At 40.3% G+C, this 7,046-nt stretch overlaps 1 pseudogene; it reads right to left on the bottom strand.

The window, feature by feature from the left end:
• Positions 1-2,759: 2,759 nt before the first annotated feature.
• LOC131277339 (high mobility group protein B1-like) lies at positions 2,760-3,828 on the bottom strand (annotated as a pseudogene).
• Positions 3,829-7,046: the final 3,218 nt, after the last annotated feature.

Here is a 7,046-nt window from a genome sequence, read left to right as displayed (position 1 = left end):
CAAGGGCTCTGATGAAAGTCCAGTGAAGGTCCTTGATGAGTTTCTAGGAGACAGTGGTTGTCCAAACATGAGCTGGGAAATTCTCCAGGAATGATGGAATCACTTCCCCTTTTAAGGCATTCAACTGATTGGATAAAGCATTACTCAATACTGACCGCAATCTCCCCAATTAATGCACATGTAATCATCTATGCAGTAAAGTCACTGATGAATAAAGTCCATAAATGTCCTTGTATTACAATTAGCCCGGTGCTTGCTTGACCAACAACTGGGCACAATTACCTGGCAAGTTGACACATTAGCCTAACCTTCACAGTTACTCCATTCATTTTGAATTGTGTGCCTTTACAACCAGAAGTTTCTTTCTAAAGATTCTCAACATATCTATAGTCCCTCATATGTATATTTATATTTTTTTTTGTTTTATTTTTAAATTTTATTGTTTTTTGAAGACACATAGATGACAAAAATGTTTAACTAAAACATATAGGAGATTCCCATATACCCCACATGCCGTCCACCCATCCCTCCCACATCAAAAACTTCATTCATCATTGTGGCACATTCATTGCATTTGGTGAATACGTAATTTTTTAAAACATTTTTTGTGATCTATATATCTTCTAAAAAAACTCAAAAATTTAAAAATTTGAAAAAATAAGAGGTTCTGATTACCCCACACCCCACCCCACTCCTCCCACATCAACAACCTCTTTCATTATTGTGACACATTCATTGCATTTGGTGAATACATTTTGGAGCACTGCTACATCTCATGGATTATAGTTTACATTGACGATTACAGTCTCCCCTAGTCGATTCAATGGGCTATGGCAGGATATGTAATGTCCTGCATCTGTCCCTGCAATATTCAGGACAACTCCAAGACCTGAAAATGCCCCCATATCACACCTCTTCCTCCTTCTCCCTGTCCTCAGCAATTCCCATAGACATTTTCTCCATTTCAATGATAAAATTTCTTCCATTGCTAGAGTCATAACTGTTCTGTAGTAGAATACCAGTAAGTCCACTTTATTCCATATTTTATTCTGCCATCCTGTGGGCCCTGGGATAGTGATGTTCACTCCACCTCTAAATCAAGAGTGGGCTTAGATCCCATATGGTTAATGGATGCAATTCTCCCGTGTGCAGTTGTAGATATTCTCAGTTCCTTGCTGTGTTGTTTGACCATCCTCACCTCCCTATAAGCTGACCTGGGTAAGTCCAATGAACAAGAGAGTAAGTACAACCCTGTTGAGGCTCGGGGCTCAGGTAGTACTTGGACATTCTAGAGATTCAAGTCTCCTGAGCATACAGAAACCCCAGCACCAACCACAGGTTCAGTAAAAGTGACAGATGAAAAGTGCAGAGAGGTCACGTGTGAGTCCAACTCCATCACACTCAGGAGCACAAATTACAAACTAGGGCCAACTGGCAAGGCACTGAACACCAGAGCCATCTGCCATGGCCATAGACCATGTGTGCCTCTGTGGCCCTGGAGCAACACTACTTGGGGTCATATCTACTTTAGCTGTCTCTGGAATCCTGCTGAGGTGTGAATAAGCGTGACCTCTCTGATGACCTCCCAACTCATTTTGAAGTCTCTCAGCCATATAAACTCACTTGTCTTTTCCATTTCCCCCTTTTATTCAAGGTCTTTTTCTAGTTGCTTCACCAGCTGCTACTTGGCAGTAATCCCTCAGCGCAAGGAAGGCTCATCCCCAGGAGTCATGTTCCATGCTGTGGGGAAGGTAATGCATTTACATGCTGAGTTTGGCTTAGAGAATGGCCACATTTGAGCAACAGGGAGGCTCTCAGGAGGTAACTCTTAGGCACCCTGCAGCTCCAGGCCTAGTTGGAATTTCAAGCACACAGGATCATAAGCACAGTCATCAGTATCAAGGGCCCATCATTGGACCAGCCTTCATCACTGTCTTTGCCCTTACACTAGGGGAGCTGTTACTGTTCCACTGGGGAATGACAGAGCTCCCCTAGCTAGGAACTGAGCACTCCCTCAGTTGTTTGTAACTCAACCTACTATGACAATACCCAACAAATATCTGAACATTTTTATATACCCTATATACATGTCCTGGAGAACTCCCTCCCAAATATGTGTCCCCCCATCAATGACACCCCACACCAATGTTCCCCCCTGCCATAGTTGAACCCCACTGTGATCAAAACTCCTTCAAAAAAAGTTTAATATATTGCCAATTTCAATTAATAGGAAAATGAAATAGTAATAAAATGTTTAAAGATTAGAAAGAGAATTCATATTAATTTAGAAAAACTAAAATAAAGTAAAACATAAACAAGGGTACTAAAAAATGAAAAATATCATAAAACTTTGGTTTTGCCTTTCATCACTGTACTAGGTATTGCCCTCTATATACAGTGGCAAGGCAATCTCTTCCTTTTCTTCCTTGGTGCTTACACCCTTTTATTTTTAATTTTGTCTTCAAAAAAGTTTTAGGTCACATACAATATAGGAGACTCCCATATATTCGACATCAAACCCTTGCCCCCCCTTCCCCTGCAATGATCTTTTCATAGCCTCTTAGGTATGGGTCTTCATACTCCTTATCTCCACTGCACCGGTCCTTCTCCAGTTTGTTTCTCCATCTGATTATTGATTATTGCCCCTTATTTAAACTCTTATTTTGGAAGGGAACAACTACCATCTTGTCTAGGCACTACCTTTATTTTATATTATTTTATTTTTTAGTAATAAAAAAATGTATTTACTTAGAGCATTCAGAATGTCAACAAAACAGCTGCAACTTTTTTTTTTGCAATTACAGAGTGGTATTCACTTAACAGAATGACAATTATTTTGGATAAGCTGCAGCAGAGATAACTGAAGATGAAAAAACCACCATCCCCATATATAACTAATTTGTGCTGTGCACCAACAAGAACCTGCTTTAAATTTCCATGCCAGTTTACAACTCCCATACCATATCAGGCAAGGTTAGTGGCTATTGAAAAGACCACCAGGACAGGGCTATCTAAAGACACATTGGATAGTGTGTTAACTATACAAAAAAAAGACACTGTACAGTTTAAAAACAAATCTTATGCAGCCTTACATTTCAATTTTTTTCTTTAGAAGGAGTGAGTTGTGTACAGAGGGGTTAAATGCTTTATAGATAAGAAAAAAAAACTGTGCTAAAACCAACTTATTCATCATCTTCTTCATCTTTGTCTTCCTCATCCTCTTCCTCATCCTCATCTTCCTTATCTTCCTCATCTTCCTCCTCTTCCTTCTTCTTGCTTTTTTCAGCCTTGACAACTCCTTTTTGCTGCACCAGGCTTTCCTTTAGCCTGGCATGCTGCAATATCCTTTTCATATTTCTCCTTCAGCTTAGCAGCCTTCTTTTCATAAGGCTGCTTGTCATCTGCAGTGGTATTACTCCACATCTCTCCCAGCTTCTTTGCAACATCACCAATGGAGAGGCCAGGATGTTCGCCTTTGATTTTTGAGTGATACTCAGAACAAAACAAGAAAAAAGCCGAAGGAGGCCTCTTGGGTGCATTGGGATCCTTGAACTTTTTTGTTTCCCCTTTAGGAGGGATATAGGTTTTCATTTCTCTTTCATAACGGGCCTTGTCTGCCTTGGCCATGTCTTCAAATTTTCCTTTCTCTTTAGCAGACATGGTCTTCCACCTCTCTGAGCACTTCTTGGAAAACTCTGAAAAGTAGACTGAAGCTTCAGGGTGCTTCTTCTTGTGCTCCTCCCGGCAAGTTTGCATGAAGAATGCATATGATGACATTTTGCCTCTTGGCTTCTCAGGGTCTCTTTTGCCCATGTCTACTTACTTTTTTGTCCACAAGGCTCTGAGTAGCCCAGTCCCGCCCGGCTCGCACTTGCCTAGAGCTGTCTCTATGGAGCTCAATGTACTCTAGGCACTACCTTTAAATGTGTATATATTTTCAGTATCAATTATCTTTAAAGGTGTTTGTTTTTAAACATTTATATTTCTCGCCCCTTTCCCCCCTTGTCTGCACCCAGTGTCTATTTGCTTTGTGTTCTTCTGTGTCCACTTGGATTCTTGTTAGCACAACCTGGAATCTGTGTCTCTTTTTGTTGCATCACCTTGCTGCATCAGCTCTCCATGTGTGGTGCCACTCCTGGGCAGGCTGCCCTTTTCTCGTGGAGGGCAGCTCTCTTTGAGGGATGCACTCCTTGTGCATGGGGCTCCCCTACACAGGGGAGACCCCTACATGGCATGGCACTCCTTGCATACATCAGCACTGCATGTGGGCCAGCTCACCACATGGGTCAGGAGGTCCTGGGTTTGAACCCTGGACCTCCCATGTGGTAGACGGACGCTCTATCAGTTGAGTCAAATCCATTTCCCTAAAGGTGTTTTCAACTACATGTCTTCAAATGCATTTTATTTCTGAATTTAAGCTTATATTTATATATTATTCTTAGGATTATAGTTTCTTATTGTATTTTATTGCTGCCTTTTCATTGATTTTTATCATTCATATTAGGCATTTTTCTTTTTATTTAGTCTTTTAATTTGGTTTTAGTCGTGGCAGTTATTTTTAGATGTGTTTTTTTAAAACATTATTTCTATTGCTTTAGATTCCAATTGATATAGGTTCAGAGTCATTTTAATTGGGCTTACAATTTTACCAAAAATTGGTTTTCTATTATGAGGCATATAAAAGATCTGCCAAAGTAACTTATGTATATACATGGTCCAAAAACTCATTAGTAACTTTTGCCCGTACTGTATTTAAACACTTTATTTTAGAAATAACCTCTAGCAAGAAAGAATAGATGTTTGTTTACTGATATTTTAAATTTTTCCATGTACACATAAAAATCCTGCCAGCCACAAGACACCTTGATTCTCTTAACTGAGAATCTTGAAAACATGCACATTCCTAAGAATTGTGTGCACTGAAATGATGAAAATGTTGGTATCTTACTAATGGGGTAACATTCTGGGATTTCAGAAATGCACACCCAGGCTTCCTGTACCCTGGGGACATTCTGCTGCTAAGTAGACTGTCATTTGTGGAAGTCACTAAACCTTGTTCACAGCTGCATCTCTAACATCTATTGTGGAACCTCTCTCTCTTTTTTTTCTTTCTTTTTTCACTTAGGCCAGGAAAAAGATTTTATTTAGAAATGAGGGAAAGAACAGAACTTGCTGAGAAATGGAGAGGATGGAAATAAGAACAAAAATTTGGTGTTGGCTCCTCTAGGCAGAGAAAATGAGTTCTGGCTTGTGTAGTCACCTTCAAAGCTATTAATTATTCTTCCCCTTACCAATGGTAATGGGAGGGGCCCAAGCTGTTATCCCAACAACAGTGGGGGCCAAGTTGAGTACTGTTTGGAATATGCAGTGCCTCCCCTCAGCCCAGCAAAAAGTCCCAACTGGAACCTGAAAGTCAAGGTAAAGGACTCCGTAGGGTCTCATTGCCAAAGTCTGTTGGCCATGTTGTGGCTCATGTCATTTCCCTGTCCTACACTGCCTCAACTTCCCCTCAGGGGGGTCATGCCATTATTCTTAAGGGGGTGCTGAGGGGAGAAGGTCATTCTTCTGTAGTTACTTCCTGCTGGTTAGGGCAGTAGTCCCTGCCTGACAGGGCATGAACTTCTCTTGCTATTCTATTGTTTTTGAGGGAAGAATGGTGCAGCATCCTGGTTGGAACTGGATGAAATCCCCATATGACTAATAAGGCATTGATTCATAAGAAATAAACAATTAGAATTTTGAAGGTCCATGGTTCCAATTTCCCAATCAAAGGAGAAAGAAGACGGTGGCAAACAGATCCAAAAAGGGGGCCAGTCATGACATATTAGACCACAAGAGTGAGAAAGGCCAGATACCTTCAGAGGCTGCTTCCCCCCAAAGTTGATGGAAAACATTTTTATTTTATGCTGCTGGTTAACTCTAGGGAGAGATTGTAGTAGACCTGCTAGGTTTAGGTATAAACTTCAACCCCAGTTCCTACACCAGTGGTTATGCTTCAGGCACCTAGGAGACGTGTGAAGAGGGGCACTGCCCTAGACATAAACTCACAGAGACAGTATAGGCAACAATAAGACAAGGACATCTAAAGAAATAAAGATGGTACTTGGGAGCCATTCCTTTACCTTACAGAGAATACATTAATAACCAATAAGCACATGAAAAAATATTCAAAGTCATTATTCATTAGGGAATTTCCTATACAACATATGGTATCTGTAGGATCAGCATTTGTGGATCTATGGAGGGTGAAATGATCTGGAAGATGTCAAGAACACACTGACAATTTTGGAAATTTAGGTGAGATACAGAACAAATGGGAGGCATCATGGGACCCTGTCATTGCATTTTAAAACCATTCATAGAATGATTATTACAAGTTACTTTAGGTTGCCATTAACTATGATTCTTTTCTCCTATTGTCTTTGCTATTCTTCTTACAGTAAGAAGGATGGCCCAGCAGCAGCTCATACTGTACTTGTTAATCCACAAACTCCAAACAGTCTACTCTCCTGTCTAAGGCCAGACTACTCCCTGAGTAATTCATGGTTAAACACCAATGTGGTCAGAGATACTCTGATAGTGGAGCTTCCCAAAGGCCAAGAAGATGAGGTGGCCCATTTAATGCTGAGGTGAGGTCACTATTCTTTGCCTAAGATATAAATGTTACCTTTTTTGTTTCTCTCTCTTTCCATTGACTTCAGATAAGGATATCTAATTATGTATAATATATTTCATATATACAATTTCCTAGGAGAGAAAAGTGTTGAGTGGGGTCCTCTTCAAACTGACCCCTTTTTAAAAAGGGCATCCACAAAAGGTGGTCACAGATTATAAACTAAATGGTAGGGGTCTTTACCTCAGCAACATTTTTTCTTCTACTGATTAAGAATTTTGTAATTACAAAGCAAAATTTACTTGAGAGATTTATGTCCAAGCAAAGCATGTGTCCTTCCATAGATGTCCCTACACTTGCTTACTGAGCCTTTGACTTGACCAGTGTTTCCCATCTGTTCTTCTAAAGCACCAAGGGAACAAAGTACCTGAGT

This window comes from Dasypus novemcinctus, assembly GCF_030445035.2.
Source record: "Dasypus novemcinctus isolate mDasNov1 chromosome 8 unlocalized genomic scaffold, mDasNov1.1.hap2 SUPER_8_unloc_1, whole genome shotgun sequence".
Taxonomy (NCBI): domain Eukaryota; kingdom Metazoa; phylum Chordata; class Mammalia; order Cingulata; family Dasypodidae; genus Dasypus; species Dasypus novemcinctus.
The sequence above is the reverse complement of the archived record's forward strand: the minus strand, read 5'-3'. Positions and strand labels throughout refer to the sequence as shown.